General features: G+C 35.3%; 1 protein-coding gene and 1 pseudogene across 3 annotated transcripts in view; both read left to right on the top strand.

Annotated features, from left to right (window-relative positions):
- The window catches only part of HPSE2 (heparanase 2 (inactive)), a 536,390-nt gene that overhangs the window by 169,993 nt on the left and 348,609 nt on the right, over positions 1-17,788 (top strand). The window lies entirely within an intron of this gene.
- LOC120609665 (small nuclear ribonucleoprotein G-like) overlaps positions 14,632-17,788 on the top strand; it is a 30,271-nt pseudogene continuing 27,114 nt past the window's right edge.

Below are 17,788 nucleotides of genomic sequence, written 5' to 3' on the forward strand. Positions count from 1 at the left end.
CTTAGGAAACTTTGAAGAAAAAAAGAGTTTATTACTTATAGGCCCTAGAGTGTACAAGGCATGCAGTTTGGGGGTGGGAGAGAACATGTGAAGTGTGGACCTGGGGTTCTGCTTTTATTGGGGTGGGTCCAAGGTGGGGCCCTAGGGTTTCATGGGCTCACTCTTTATTGTCGAATTTAAAACTTAAGAGCTGGAATTTAAAGTATGGGAGAGAAGAAAAAACAAGTAACCCAAATGGTCAGTTATTGAAATCAATCTCTAGAACAAGGGAGCCTCAGTGTTGAGGAGGTGGCCTGGATCTTTATCTAGCTATGCAGCTGGGCATGTGTTTATTTGATCTTTGAAATGGATGCCTCTTGACAATCAAAGCTTAAGTCAGGCACTTGCATTACAAAAAGAAAAGCGTACTGTCAGGGCTTACACTACAATTACTCACATGTTTGTGGTGATGCTAGTGTAAATAAACCTATGCTGTCAATCATATAAAAGTATATAGCACATGCAAATAGAGTAGTAGGCTGTACCATCTAGAATGTGTAAGTGCACTCTACGATGTTTGCACAAGGATGGAATAGCCTCAGAACCTATCCCTGTTCTTTATGGGCACCTGGCCTTCATATAAAAGATATTCAATACAAGGCTGCTCTTCTTGCCCTCATCCTTACTCCTTCTGATAGTAACCATTCTTAAAATTTTCTTCTATATTAATTTAGAGCAGAGGATGGAAACATATTTTTTTTAAATAAAAGGTCAGAGAGTAAATATTTTAGACTTTATGGGCCATACAGTCTCTGTTGCAGCTACTTAACTGTATTATTGTAGCACAAAAGCACCCATAGATAATAATAAACAAGAGAACATGGCTGTGTGCCAATAAAATTTTATTTATGGAAATTGAAATTTGAATTTTTAAAAATTTTCTGTCATGAAATATGCTATCGATTTTTTTTCAACTGTTAAAAAATGAAAAAAACCATTCTTAGCTTGTGGATTATATTAAAACAGGTTGATTTTGCTCTCTAGAAGTAGTTTGCCAACCTCTGTTCTACACTTTCTTTAAGTATAAGCAAATATGAATATGTAGTCTTATTTTTTCTCTTTTATGGACATTAACCAATTCTGGGTCACTCCAGAGCAAGCTTCTCATCTGTAGTGTCTCAATTTTTGGTTGTTGGAAATTCTTCTGGCAGCTATCCTATTCAGTAGCTATTCAACATGCATATTTCTTTACAAAGCTGGGCTTCTCCTTTCCTTACTCAGAGTGAAGAAACTTTTAGTGTTTAGCATCTTGGATATAGAGCCAGAGGAGACCTTGAATATCATCTTGTCTACCGCCTTACACCTTTTCCCATTATACAGACAAATAATTTGAAGTCTAGAGTTTTTAAATTTTTATTTTATCAAGAGTGGAGCTAGTACTACAATCCTAGTCAAGAAAAGCCTTACTTTGCTGTAGGTCATAAAGAATGGGAAAACGGAAAATTGTGATCTTCAGTCTTCTCTGCTGTAGGATCGTCAGTGTAGTATCCACTGCCATTGAAGTTTCTAATTTCTCTGTTCCTTTGCCTGGCATGATGACAGTGGTACATTTTTCTGGAACTTTGTTTCTGCTATGAGTGTTTACAAGGGCACGTTCAGTGTACCATGGATATTAATAGGAATGTGGCGGGATGTTGATGGCTGCTAGGGAGCATCACAAGTTGGGGAAGATACAAAGGAGGGGTGGATTTATGGTAGAAAGGTAGGATTTGTTGGTAACCAGATGAATAAAAACTTGTTTGTATGTCTGGTTGGCTTTAAAAAATTTTTTAGTTTGAGGCCAAGGTTTCAGTGACATGGAAAGAATAAAGATGGGTAAGGGAGAAGATGTATTATAACTTTCATTTAATGTGTCCAAATAACTGCCTTTTTTTTTTCACCCTTTGGGTTTAGTGGAAAAGCATGTCTCAGATTTAATGGTGCCTTAAAGACATGTTGTTATTTGTTATTATAACCATTGCTGTTGATGCTAGGAACATTGGGTGATTAGGAGGGACAGCAATGAGAAGGTATTTAGGCAAGTAGGTTGGTGACAGTTTAAATACACCAAACTTTTTCCACTACCTAAATAGCTAATGTGAAGCATGCCTCCTTTTCTTCATGTTTCAAGCAGTGTTTGCTGATCATGGGTACATTCAGTTAGGGTCTGTTTCCAAGAATGGATAATCCTAGCTGTATACACCATCTCCTTCCCTCAGTTGAGCTCTTTGCACTCTGTATGTTTTACTACTCTCTGGTCATGTTTAATTTTGGTTCCTAATTTTAATTTTTATTTAGATCTTTTCTTTATTCTTCCTATTCACCTTCAAACCTCTTCCCACTGGCTCAGAACCAATTAAAAAATTCAGAATTATTTTATTTTATTTTTTTCTAAAAGCAGTCATTTTATGGCTTCATAAATTCATTCAGCAAGCTACTATTGCCAGTCAAAAAGCTTGCCCTTTTGAGGCTTGCTTTCTAGCACATAATAATTGTAAATATTATCACTGAATACATATAGTACTTCCACTTCCAGGCAGATAGGGTAGATGTACTTTTCCCTATTCCTTTTATTAAGTACAACTAAAATCCATGGATATTTTATATATATATATATGTTTATATATATATATATATACACACACACACACACATGCACACATATATACACACTATATAATGCATTTGTACAATGTCTATATTTGTACACTATGTGTGTGTGTGTGTACACATGTATGTGTGTGTGTGTGTGTGTGTATATAAACAAATGTAAGAAAACTCTGAAATATAGCAAGAAGAAGGCAGACCAGGACCCAAGAAATGACATGGTAGTGTATTCCTTGCGTTTCTGTTTTGCATCATATATCCTAGACTTGGAGCTGAAGAAGCCAGCAACCTAGAAATATAAATGAATACAGAGCAAAAAAAGCTCCAACAAAAGCTAGTTCACAAAAAACAACAACAACAACAACAACAACAACAAAAACCCAAAAGGATTAAGAGGTACAAATGGATAGTTGCAGAATAGACATGGAGATGTAGAGTATAGCATGGGGAAGATGGTTAATAATGTCATAATAAATATGTAAGAGCAAAGAGGGGTACTAGATTTAGTGGGGTGATCGCTTTGCGAGTTATGTAGATCTCTAATTACTGTGCTATACATCTGAAACTGGGATATTATTGTATGCCAACTATGTGGAAAAAAGCTCATTGAATTGTACAATGTAAATATAAGCAACTAATTGTCTATTATATTTCAGTAAAGACAAAAAAAATGGCCAAAAAGAAAAAAAAAAAGAGCCAGTTCTCTGTAGCTAAAGAATCAGTAAAGGAGCAACCTAGAAAGATAGAAAACTTTTAGACAATAACTGTTCTCCTCTGGCCAAACAGCACAAAAATTGTGTCCCTGTTCCACCATGCTACTACCTAAGCCTGTATTTCTACGCTTGTGAAATTCTAATGCTGTTATCCAATACCATTGTCAGAGTGATGTTAGATAAGTACATAGGAAACCTGGACTTTCATCCCCACTGACAGGTAATGAGATGCTCCTTTCCTTTTCTACTGTAGTGTCAGTGGAGACTGGGGAGCTAGAACTTTCAACCCCACCAAGCAGTGACAGGGAGCTCCCCTTAGATGTCAGTGGAGGCTGAGTGGGTAACCTGGACTTTTACTTCTACCTGGCATTAACAAAGCAGTGCCCTCACTTCTCCTACCCAAATTGTAATAAAAGGAAGGAAGAAAGAAAGAAAGGAAGAAAAGAAAGAAAGCCAGTTAAAACAAAAGGTTTAAAGAATACCCAGATACTTTTAACAAAATATGGAAATGTCCAGGTTTCAAAAGAAAATTACTTGTCATTCAACCAGATCTTGAATGAAAAAAGACAATCCATAGATATTATCTTAGTTTTTTTTTTTTAAAAATAAGGACACTAATTCAATTCACGAAGGACACTAATTCAACCTCATGATCTAATTACCTCTTAAAAGCCCCACCTCCTAATACCATCCCATTGGGGATTAGAATTTCAATGTGTGAACTTTTTGGGGACACAAGCAGTCATTGCGGATGCCAACACTGAGGTAAATGTTAAAATTATTTAACAAAGATTTTAGAATAACCACGATAGAAATGTTTCAATGAGTAATTAGAAAGATATTTGAAATAAATGAAAAATATTCTCTGCAAAGAAATAGGCAGTATAATGAAGAAGCAAATGGAAATTTCAAAACTGAAAAATATAATCACCAAATAAAAGATCAGTGAATGTGTTCAAGAGCAGAATAGAGGGAATAGAGGAAAGAATCAGTGAACTAAAAAATGAGTAATAGGAAATACTGAATCTGAACAAAAGGGAGAAAATCTTAAAAAAAAAAAAACACAGAAAACCCAGAGACTTGGGGATCTCTGGAATGATAACAAGTGAGCTAGTATTCCTGTCATTAGAGTCCTGAAAAGTGAGGATAAAAATGAGATTGATAAAGTACTCAAAGATATAATGGCTGAAAACTAGGCAAGAGATGTAAACCTGCAGATTCAAGAAGCTAAGTGAGTCTCAAACAGAATTAGCCCCCCAAAATCTACATCAAGACATATAGTTATTAAAATCTGAAAACTAAAGATAAAGACTTTGAAAGCAACCAGAGAAAAGTGATACTTAATAACTAAACAACTATATAGAAAGTTAGCAGGGTATAGAACTCAACAGTAACTTCAACTAAGAAGATCATATTAGCATTTATAGAATGTTCTACTCAACAATAGCAAAATACACATTTTTTTTTCAAGTGCCCATGGAATATACACCAAGAGAAGCCACATCCTGGTCTATAAAGCAAACTTTAAAAAATTTAAAGTATTGAAATCATGTAGAGTGTGTTATTCGACCACAGTGGAAACAAACTAGAAATCAATAATGGAAAGAGAGCAGGGAAATCTCCAAACACTTGGTAACTACGCAGTAAACAATGCATTAAACAATTCATGGGTCAAAGGGGAAGCCTCAATGGAAATTTAAAAATTATGTTGAACTGAAGGAAAATGCAACATATCAAAATGTGTGGGACATAGCTAAAGCAGTGCTGAGGGGGAAATTTATAGTACTAAATGCTTACATTAGAAAGAAGGAAAGTCTCCAATTAATCTAAACTATCTTAAGAACACAGAAGAGCAAAATAAACTCCAGTTGAGAAGAAGGAAGGAAATAATAAAGAGCAGAAAGTGATAAAATTAAAAATAAAATCCATAGAAAATATCAGGGAAACAAAAAGCTGATTTTTTTTGAAAAGAACAATAAAATTGATAGGCTAGTAAGACAGAAAAAGAAAAAGAAACACAAACCACCAATATTAGGAATGAATTAAGCTGTTACTATGGTCCTTGCAGACATTAAAAATATAATAAGAGAATACTACAAACAACTCTACACACATAAATTTGACAACTAAACTAAATGGACCAATTTCTTCAAAAACATAAAGTCATAGATACACACAACAGAATGGTGGTTTCCAAAGGGGAAGAGGAGTTTGAGGGATGGTAAATTGGGTAAAGGGGTTCCAGAAGGAAACTAGACTTTAAGTGGTAGCATGCAATGGAGTATACAGATAACAAATTATAACGTACACCAGAAATTTATATATTATAAACCAATGTTACTTTAATAAGTTGAATTAAAACAAACCATAAAAAATTAACTACCACAATTCTCTCAATATGAAATAGCTATTTTGAATAGCTGTAACTATGAAAATAGTTAAATTTGTAATTTAAAAACTCCCTAGAAGGAAATTTCTAGGCTCTCAGGTTTCACTGGAGAATCCTACTGAAAATAATCCTCTAGAAAATAAAAGAGAAGGAAACATTTCTCAATTTATTTCATGGAGCCAATATTGTCCTGATAGCAAAACTTGAAACAACACAATACAAATAAGGAAAACTACAGACTAACATCTCCCATTAATATATATACAAAAATCCTTAACAGATATCAGCAAATAGAATTCAGCAATATATAAAAAGAATTTTGTACTATGATCAAGTGGCATTTATTCCAGGGATGTAAGGCTGGTTCAGTATTCATAAAGCAAACAATGTAATCTACCATATTAACAGGCTAAAGAAGAAATAAGATACATCATATCAGTTGATGCAGAAAAAGCATTTGACAAAATTCAGCATTTGTTCATGATAAAAATTCACAAAATATGAATAGTGGGAAACTTCAATAAAGAACAAGAGAGAGAGAAAGAGAGAAAGAAAGAAAGAAAAAGAAAGAAAACTGTCTCTAATTGCAGGTGACATGCTTGCCTATGTAGAAGATATTAAGGAATTTACCAAAAACAAACAAACAAATAAAAACTCAAACTGAAAAGTGAGTTCATCAGGGTTACAGGATGTAAGATATAAGATCAGCATATAAAAATCTATTGCATTTCTGTATATTAGCAATGGATATGTGAACATTGAAATGAAAAATACAATACTATTTATAATCACTCAAAAAAGTGAAATGCTTAGACGTTAAGTCTACCAAAACATATACAGGACTTGTATGCTGAAAACTATAAAATGCAGATGAAAGAAACAAAAAAGATCTAAATAAATGAAGGGATATACCATTTATTTATTGATTGAAAGACAACATAATAAAATGTCATTTCTCTCCAAATTAATGTATAGATTTAACGTAATTCCTATTAAAATTTCAGCAAGATTGTTTTGTAGATATAACAAGATTATTTTTAAAAGCTAATTTTGAAAAAAAAAAACAAAATGGGAAGAATCAGCTTACTAATTTAAGACTTATTAGGTAGCTACATTCATAAAGAATGTGTAATATTAGCAGAGGCATAGACACATAGGTTAACAGAGCAGAATAAAGAATTTGTAAGTAGCCCCACAAAATATACCCAATTGATTTTATGACAAAGGTGTAGAACCAATTCAAAGGACAAAAATAGACTTCAATAAATGGTGTTGAAGCAATTGGACATCCTATAGCTCATACCTTATAAAAATATTAACTCAAAATGGATTCTATACTTAAAATATAAAACATAAAACTATGAACTTTCCAGAAAAAAAAATTGAAGAAAATCTTCGGGATCTAGGGCTAGGCCAGCAATTTGTAGACTTGTCACCAAAAGTATGATTCATAAGGAGAAAAATTAATACATTGGAGTTTGTCAAAATTAAAAGTTTGCTCTGTGAATTAAGATGATAAAAAGGCAAGCTACAGACTGGTAGGAAATATTTGCAAATCACATATCTGACAAAATAGAATATACAATTGGTCCTCTGTATCTGTGGATTTTGCATCCAACTGGGATAAAAAAAAAAATCCCAGAAAGTTCCAAGAAGCAAAAGTTAAATTTGTCATACACTAAGCACTATGCTGAATCCACATGAATAAAGTGATGTATAGGCATACTCTACTGAAACTGATATGCAAATATAGGTTATATGCAAATACTATTTTAAGTAAGGGACTTGAATGTCTGCAGATTTTGATATCTAGGAGGTATTGAAACCAATCCCCTGTAGATACTGAGAAATAACTGTATAAAGAGCTCCCACAAAAGACATGACAAATACTTCACATGAAGAGGATATATAGATGGCAAATAAGTACATGAAAAGATGTTCAATACCATTATCCAGTGGGGAAATACAAATTGAAGCTACAGTGAGCTTCTACTACACACTTAACAGATTGGCTCAGATTAAAAACAGTGACAGCAAATGCTGGTTAGGATGCGAAGAAACATACATTACTGATGAGAATATAAAATGGCACAACCACTCTGGAAAACATTTTGGCAGTTTCTTCAAAATACCATGTGACCACCACTAGAACCAGCAGTTGTACTACTGGAAATTATCTCAGAGAAATGAAAACATGTTCACACAAAAACTTGTGCATGATAGTTGATAGTAGCTCATTTGTAATAACCCAAAATGTGAAGCATCCTAGATGTCCTTCAGTGAATTAATAGTTGAACATTAATGGTTGAACAATGGTGTATCCAAACCATAGAATACTACTAAGCAATGAAAATAAACAGACTATTGATATACACAGCAACTTGGATGAATCTTGAGATAATTATGCTGAATGAATTCTTACCGTAAGCAGCCTGAAGTGACCTCTAAAAATGGTTCGCTATTCATTTGACCAGAAAACCACACAAAATCATGCAAATCAAGAGTTTCAAATCTTTGTATTCACTTTAAGAACACTCATGAAACTACCCAGGCCATCAAGGGTATGCATATCCAAAAGCCACCAAGTATCTGAGGATGTCATTTTACAGAAGCAATGTGTGCCATTCCCTTGTTACAATGGTAGAGTTGGTAGGTGTTCCCAGGCCAAACAGTGGGCCTGAATGCAGAGTCAATAGCCCAAAAAGAGTGCTGAATTTTTGCTTCACATTTTAAAAAATACAGAGCGTAATGCTGAACTTAAAGGCTTAGATGTAGACTCTCTGGTCACTGAGCACATTCAGGTGAACAAAGCTCCCCAGATGCGGCACAGAACTTACAGAGTTTGTGGGCAGATGAACCCCTACAAGAGTTCTCTCTGCCACAGTGAGATGATCTTCACTGAAAAGGAACAGATTATTCCTAAACCAGAAGAGGAGGTTGCACAGAAGAAAAAGATATCCCAGAAGAAACAAAAACTTACGGCCTGGAATAAATTGAGCATCAAATAAATGATTACAAAAGTTAAAAAAAAATTATACTGGATGAAAAGAGCTAATTTCCAAGGTTAAATATTGAATGATTCATTTATATAATATTCTTGAAGTTAGAGAATTATAAAAATGGAGAACAGATTAGTGGTTGCCAGGGATTAAATTGGAAGAGACGTGATTGGCATTAAAGGGAGGTGGACCTGGCTATGAAAGGAGAATATGAAGGTTCTTTATGATGATGAAAATGTTCCGTATCTTGACTATCAGTGCCAATATCCTAGTTGTGATGATGTACTGTAGTTTTGAAAGATGTTATCACTGAAGGAAACTGGGTAAAAGGTACATGAGATCACTCTGTATTATTTCTCTCAGCTGCATGTGAAGTACAATTACCTCAATAAAAAGTTTAATTAAAATTAATTAATACTATAGAAAAACAAAGTAGAACAGTGTAAAGGGGATTGGGAATTCTAGATTTGCCGGAAGGATGTATGATTTTAAAGTGGTCAGATTATGTTTAATTGAGGAAGTGACATTTGAGCAAAGATTTTAAGAGGTTAAGGAGTTAACCAAATGCTCAGTTGTGAGAAAAACCATTCAGCTAGAAGGAGCAGCCAGTGTAATCAGTAGGTTGCTTATATGACTTACAATTACTGCTTATATATTGTCCTCTCCTAGAATTTGAGTTTCCCAAAGACTAAATATAGATGCATTTTGTGTCTATATTTCCAGTGCCTAGCTAAGCATATAGACATACATTCCTTAATTCTGTTCATAAACTCAATCTCGTTTTTTATTATATAGATCCAACTCTCTCACTGTTCTTCCTAGAATTCTAGTTATAATATAATAAATTGGATTATAATGAAATAATGTTGTTGTACAGGCATATTTCATCACCAGAAAACAAATAATCTTACTTTTTGTCAATCAAAGATGCACTAAGAGACCTGAGGAGATGGAACCCATTTCTGCTCCCATTAGTTTTCCTTTCATTTCATAGAATATGATTCAGTAGGTGCTCAGGAATCTTTCATTTGTTCTCCCTTCTACCCTTCTGTTCTTCCCTATCCCTTTTTCATAGTATGTCAGTTTCATGTTGCTGCCATGTTTTTGCTCAATAATTGTGAGAATCCCCTCCTTTTGTGTTCATTCATCCTGTGTTGCAGAGTAGACCACCTCCAAGGCAAAGACAAACACAGCTCTTTTGCTTAACCTGATGGCCTTTTGTAGCTTATCTTCAATTTGTTAGGCTCTCAGACACCCTTACCTTTCACCAAGGAGCGAAAATGAGTTACAAAGAAGTAGAGTACTCAGTCTTGTCATTATTGATAATCATAGTAGTTGAGCACAAACTGTGCTAAGAACATGACATATATTTTCTCTATTAATCCTCAACTACCCTATGAGGAAGATACTATTATTGTTCCTACATATACTGATGAGGAAATGGAGATCCAGAGTAATAGTACCAGTAATGATAGAGCTGGGACTTGAAACCTTGTATCTATATCAAAATCTAGATAGGACTTTATCTAGATTTTTTTATCAGTCAAAACTACATACCCACTCTAGCTAGTTTAAGCATAAAGGGAATTTTTAAAAGGATATTAGGTAGCTCACAGAATCTCTGAGAATGCCAGTGAAGTCTTAGATTTAGCCTTTCCTTACAGCTGATCACTTGTATCTAGAACACAAGTCTTCCTCCACAAATTGTTACCTACTAATTTATAGTTACTAACCCTTACCTTAAAAGAAGAGCATGAGGGTAGGTGATAGAACATCATAGAAAATATTCTCTTAATGAGGTTCTCCTGTACCCAGAGGAAGAAGTCTGTGACTACACTGATTTCAGAAAATTAACTCAAAGGACACTGGCTCCAACTGCTAGAGCACAGACTTTGTCAAGAGAAGGTCTGTGCTGATAAGTGATGTCAGCACAGTTGGGCAAAGGACATATGCTAATGAACCATGTAAAACCCAGTCACTAAAGTTGGGGTTTTACAGATGTGTTTTTATGGATCCTTATTTACCATGAACTTTTAGATGGTAATTGGAGCACAAATTATCTTTTAAAATAGTTATTTCAGCTTTCCCCTGACCATTGTAATCTTCTGGTAATCCCTCTTTGGCCCTCTCCAGCTGTCTGCCCCTTATTCAGAGGGGCCAGCTTCCACTTTGCTGCTGTGAGTGAAGGTTGAGCCTTAATGTGTGGCCACTTATATAGCTTCTCAGCTTTCTAGGCAAAAGGAGGCCAGATCACTTTATATGGTCACTGGCTTCTCCAATGTGGAGAGCAACTCCATTCACTCTCAGAGCAGATATTCCCACTGATGACAGTGACATAAATAATAGAAATTTCCAGTTATTGAGTACTCAGTATGTGCCAGGAACTGTGCTAAATGCTCTATCTGTTTTTGCCCATTTAACCCTCACAACAAGCACACAAATAGGTACTATTATTATAATCAGTATATAAATGAGGTTAACTGAAGTTCAGAGAGGGAAAAAAATTTGCCTAAGATCACCCAGTTTGGGCACCTAATGGAGTCAGAATTTGGACCCAAGTGTGTAGGAGTACAGAGCTTGTACACTTAACGGTCATGCCAGACTGCCCCCCTTGATTAGAATTCTTGTGTTTTGACTTTGAGGCAATGTCATCCAAATATCCTCCTGGCAGCTGGATGAAGCTGCTTACAGCAGGAAAGGCAAATTCTCCAGAGAAGTGGATGAATGTTGTACTCCAGAGAAGACTCTGTTGTGTGCCTAAATTACTTTGCCCCTGGGGCTCAAAGAGGAGACTATGATTATTTAAGTTGAGAATTCACTTGGTTCAAAACAAAATTCTTATGGATAGAGTTTTCACTATTTTTAGTTCAATCCAGTTTTTATGGGAAATTTAATCTAATTTAATTCAATTATATGAAATGTTAGTAAAAGATGTTCTGGAAGTTAGAATGGAACATACGACCCAAGGGAGGTGGATAAGTCATTGGGAATAAAATGTCTGACTATGAGGGCTATTAAACGCTGGGTTGTTGTGTAATCTCTGGAAAATCCTGAAGACCAGTTACATTTCTGTCTCCCAGAGGTGTTTTAGGTGTGAGATACTTTGCAGAGGGCCGTATGTTTCCTTGTGATTCTTATTCCTAATAAGCATACTTAAACTACTGTGTCAGTTTAGGCCCTCTGAGAAGTAGACACCCAGAGAGGAATTAGACATGTGTGAGTTTTATTTGGTGAAACACCCATGAATGGGGAAAAGAGAAAGGATCAGGAGAAAGCAGGGAGAGTCTTCAGACAGTGATGCAGGTCTGACATTTGTGAAAGGAGTAGAAGTAAATAAAATTGGGCAGGAAAAGCTTCAGACCACAGTGGAGTTCTGAGATAGTCTGGGCCAGTGTGATGAGGAGTCTTTAGGCAAATGTTCCCCATTAAAGAAATTTGTGTTGGAGAGATGGCCTAGCTTTACTGCACCTCCTGTGCTTAGTCATTGCCTGGGAGTAATAACATGGAGGTCAAAGGGTAGAGGGTGGGGTGGGGAGTGTGGCCTTAGTGAACATAGCAGTGGATCTAAAGGTACGGCAGCTGGATGCTGTCGGACAGCTATGCTTCTAGCAGCAGGTTTTCCTGAAGGGTGAGCCAAGTGGGCCATCTCTGTGTCTGTCACTGTTACATACTGTATTGCCAAACTGGGTTACTTTTCTAAAATTTACTGCTAGTGTCAAGTGAACCGAGAAGCAGAGTTTCCATCTCAGCAGTATATTCTCCTAAAAGTAAATCTCCTGGCATCAAAGTGCATTGTCTAATAAAATCCCTTTTCCCCGTCCTTTCTGGACACCATAGCCAATTATCTGGCCTTTTATTTTTATTTTTTTCTGGAATCTGCTAAAGCTTTGCCATTTTACTATCTAATAATTTTTCTAAATGCTTCAAATTTATGTTCTGATGTGAGTAGAAAGAACACATATTTTTACTTTCACATGATGATTAATCTAAAGTTATAATTTTGTCTCTTCAATATATTTAAAATTGGTTCTTTCTCTCAACTTTCTATGTTATTAGATTAGCTCAGTTCCCTCTTTATCACTTCCTTGGATTATTTTAGTAGCTTTCCATCTGTTCTCTCTGCCTCTATCATGTCACTTTTTGGTTCACCTTCTGGTACAAAACAAATGTGACCTTTTTAGAAAACCTCCATAGCTTATTAGCATTTAGAGAAAAAAATTCAAGCTCCCTAACATGACAAGTGAGACAATTCGTAACTTATCCCAGCTCACTTTGCTGACCTTAGCTGATTCTATTCTCCATGTGCTTTCTATTCTACTGCTATGGAACCAATTATAGTTCTGCACACTGCCTGCCTGTGTATATATGCTTTTCTTTGTGTAGACTGTACTCTTTTATGTCCACTGGACACACTGCTAACTAAAAATCTGATCAGTTATCACATTCTCTTTGAAGCTTTTTCTGATTTCTGTTCAGAATTGACCACTTCATCTTTTGTATTCCTACTGAATCTTCTACCAGTCTGTAATTGCAAGCTTCATGTTTCTATTAGAACTATCTGTACCCTTTCCTTAATGGACCAGGTTGTGTCTTACTTTTCTTCATAACCCTTGCCCCTTGCACAGTGTTTGGCCCATGAGAGATATTCAATAAATATTGAATGAAAATTGAGTTATTATAGTCTTTGTATTGCCCACAATGTCTACCACAGGGTCTCCTTGAACAAATGTTTGTGGAATGAGATGTAAATGAACGAAATGAAAATGGATTTAAGGAACCATAAGAAACCTCAATTTCAGTATTCATTAACTGGGCTTGTTGTTGACAATGTTTATATCTTATTGATTTTCATCACTTGAGAGCAATTGCCTTACTTCCCTTACTGTGGGTCAACACCATTCATATGTGTATCACATAGGTTTATTTAGATGTGATATGCAATAGATAAGAATTGAGAGTATGAGTTATCTGGCAAGCATGGCTTTGATGTATCATTTTCATATAACCTGTACCTGAATAATTGTATTAGGTTGTATCTTCAGAAAAATGTCACCAGTGATGTGTAACTGCTCTTAATTAAAATTTTCTATGGGCATTGCCATCAGAAAGACTAACAAAAAAATAAATAAAACTTCCTTGCTAGATGCCTACCAGAATCCCTTCTTTGTAAGTGTTGCTATGCATTTATTTGTTCCTTCCTTCACTTCTTTTATCTATTCACTCATTCATTTATCTTTCAGCTTACAGTGGTAAGTAAAAACAATCCACAAGGGGAAAATTTAGATGCCAGTTATTGAGTGCTCATTTAGGCATCAAACTAGATGACTTAGTCCTCAGAGCAGCTCTGTGACATAGTAGAAAATATTTTCATTTTAAAGATGAAGAATTGGATGTTCAGAGAAGTTAAGTGGTGGAACTAGGATTTGAAGGCAGGAGTTAGTGCTTTGAAATAGCCGCATTTCAGGATCGACTTCAGAATCATTCCCGTCTACTCACCTGAAAATTGCTTATGTAATTTATATTGCTGAGTTTTTCCCACTCAATCCAGGAATCTGATAACACCAACTTCTAAATTAGATGGCATTAATTAGATGGAATTAAATTCTAAATCACTATTGTATTTATTGAACACCTAATGTATATAGTTAGAATCTTTGTAGTTCAGTTCTTATTTTGACTATAAAAATTATTTCTATTAAAAATGCTAATGGTTCTTCTTCAAATTCTTCCAGTTTTCAACCAGATAATGATGAATTGGGGGTGGGGGAGGGTGTCTATTTAAATTGACAATATTAAAATAGTCTTGGGTGGATCCCTATTTATGTAACATTTACACATGGTTTCCTCCAAATGGGAGCCCATGAGTTCTGTTTGAAGGCATCTTTGAGCTCTCTGAGTAGACACTATGAGCAAAGCTCACTCTCCTGAGTTGAAAAAATGTATGGACAAGAAGTTATTATTGAAATTAAATGATGGCAAGGAATATTGCAGGGATCTGATCCCTTTATGAATCTTGTGATAGATGAATGTGTGGAGATGGCAACTAGTGGGCAATAGAACAATATTGGAGTGGGCAATAGAACAATATTGGAATAATTGGAAGACTGATATATGAGGAAATAGTATCATCATGTTAAAAGTCTTGAATGAGTATAAGGCATGGCTTTGTTCACCAGAGAAATCAACTGCTTCCACATGTCCCCTTTCCACAGCACCTGTTTTACTACAATATAAAAATCAAGTTGTGTGCATTTTCATATTGCACTTTTTTGTTAAATAAACTTTTATAAGACTAAAAAAAAAAAAATGGTTTCCTCCTTTCCTATTTTTCCCACCCAAAAAGCAGGAATCGAAAAACCTGACACAGTCTGACATAGTTGCCAAGTCCCCATGTGAGGCCTGTATTTTGCTTTTAATAAAAACAGACCACAGTATAGCCCAAGGGGAACTCTAGTCAGACCTATGGCAGTCTCATATCCTCCCAGTAGGAGGCATGGCAAAGATAGATGCTCTAGAGATAGAGCAATGCTAACATTGAAAGGGCTGACCGAGGGGGATTGCTGAGCTCTGTATAGAGGCAGGGGCCAGGTCTATGTGTTAAGGCTAATCAGAATAGATGATCTGATTATCTCCCAGAATATAAACACTCCCCAAACTTAATGGTTCTATTTATGTTGAAAGAAATTAAGAAACAAACTTGGTTATGTTATTTGGAATAAATCTGTGCAGATGGTAAGCAGAACCAGAAACTGTTTGAAGTTTCATGACAAGCTAGGGGAATACATGAATATGATAACTTTTCCTTTTTTGAAAGCACTTGATTTTATCAGCTTGTTTACCTATCTGTCACAATAGAGCATAAAACCGAGAAATGCTTGCATAGACTGATATCTGAGAAATGTGTTCCTGGTAGCTGGGAAGCAAACGAGAGTCGTATATCAGTTTTCTGCGCTTTGTTTAATGCAGTAATAAACTAGTTCTTCAAAAATCACCCAACTGGGTGTCAAATAGAGTGTGACAATGGGCAGATTTATAGCAAGGGGTAGATATTGTCTGTGTAACAAATTGCTCTCTTGCACCAGTATTTCATGCCCTGTGCAGATGAATCAAAAGCAATTTGTCACATTTTCAAAAATGCACTCCCATTAGGTTGTTAAACAAAGCAAGTAATTGTGTTACAGTTTTCTATTCTTTAAACTTCAACCAAAGGACACCATTTAGGTCTCTGGTAAACCTGGGTAGTTATCACAGCTGGGGCAGAACTGGTTAAATTTTATTCTGCCTTCCAACAGGGAGCTAAAAGTAATTGCAAAATATTTTGTCCCCCTTGGCTCTGCATGTAGATTTAAAATTAAATTTGTTCTGGTTAGCAAGCTAGAACAGGGCAACTAAATTGAATTTTCTGAGGAATGTTGTGAATCCTATGTGGAAAAAAAACATATACGAAGTTTCTGTGTTTCCTGCTGTCCTTTCTTTTGTACTCTGATCTCTACTGTTCACTGTAATTTTTTCATACTTTCCTCCCTGTTGGTAAGGCCAACCTCAGTTGTATCTATTTTGGAGTTTTATATGCATTTTTACCTGTGCATATTTCTCTGAACATTTCAGAAACTGCTTCTTCTAGTAACCCTTTCCATTCTTCCTATCCCCAAGTATAAATTGCTCTCTTCCTCTTCTCGCTCACACACTTTTTATGGAATGAGATTATTGTTAGCATTTTACTGAATTTGCACAGAGGGAAAGCAAACACAGAAAGACCAGAGACTGAGGCATGTGAAGTGTTAGGTTGTTGGTTATGTTTTTATAGCCTGATCACAGACTTTTGGTGATGCTAACTTTTAGGGTAGATGATGACTTTGTAAAGAAGATTCTAGAATTATCCCCTTAGACCTAAGTTTTTCCCTTTCTGTCTTTTTTCCAGTTTTTATTGTAACATTTATTTTCTTGCTGTAAAACTAATGCTCGCTCATTGTAGAAAATATGGGAATTTTAGATAAGTATTAAAAAAATAGAAATTTTGTCAGAGTTTATTGAGATGTATAGAATTATGTAGAAGAAAAACTAATCTTAACCATCAAAGATAAAAACAATGAATGATTTGTCATATTTTCTTCCTTTTTTTAGTGTATAATACTTTATATTGTTGAGATTATACTGTGTATACACTTGAGATTTTTTTTTTTTTTTTTGATCTTGGAAATTTTTATAATCTTTTTTTTTTTCTTAAATTGATCTTTGATATAGGGGCCTGGCCTTGGGGTAAAGTCTACCACAAAGCTCCTTTCCATTATTCCTTGAATGTTTAGCAGGCAGGGCATTTGGGGTGTGATAAAATTGATTTCAGTTGGCAGTAGATAGATGTCCATCTTCTAAGCTCTTCTCCCTTTGCCATTGAGCGTAGAGGGTAGGTATCTCAGTGCTGCTACAGTTCAGATTTCCTGGCTTCCATTAGGGTGACTTTTCATAGGACCTTGGTATCTTCTCTTATTAAACATTCATTTTCTATGTAAGAAGATACTAGATCAGACATATATCCAATGTTACAGCAAATTACTAAGGCTGCCCTAGATTAAGAAATATTCGCTGTTAGGCCTTTAGGCAACATATTGGAGCAATCTTGATTTTTATTTTATGGTTTCTTCCAGAAAGATTAATGCCCCAACTAATACTAAGTTGTGTGGGTTTGAGAAATTCATAGTATTTTTTGTTTTGTTTTGCCTTTTATTTTTGTTGAAGAAATAGCACCAGGTCTCACAATGCTTTAATCCTCCATTTTCACCTACTAAAATTTCATTTCCCTTACTGATCTTATGAGAAAGGAAAAAAATAGTTGTTTACTTTATTCCCTTCAATTATTTGTGGATTTGAGGCTCTACCAGTCATTCAGTATGGTATTGTGCTTGCTTTTATTAAGGAATCATCCCCTTCTTTTAAAATTTTTAAATTCTTCCCTTTGAAGAAATCTGTTTAAAGATTAGAAGATCCATCTCACATGTCCCCAGTGAGAGCTTTAAATTCATTTCATTTGCTCTTATTCAGGCATTTCCAAGCCCTAGAGGGAA

Source organism: Pteropus medius, unplaced genomic scaffold (genome assembly GCF_902729225.1).
Source record: "Pteropus medius unplaced genomic scaffold, Ma_sr-lr_union100, whole genome shotgun sequence".
Taxonomy (NCBI): Eukaryota; Metazoa; Chordata; class Mammalia; order Chiroptera; family Pteropodidae; genus Pteropus; species Pteropus medius.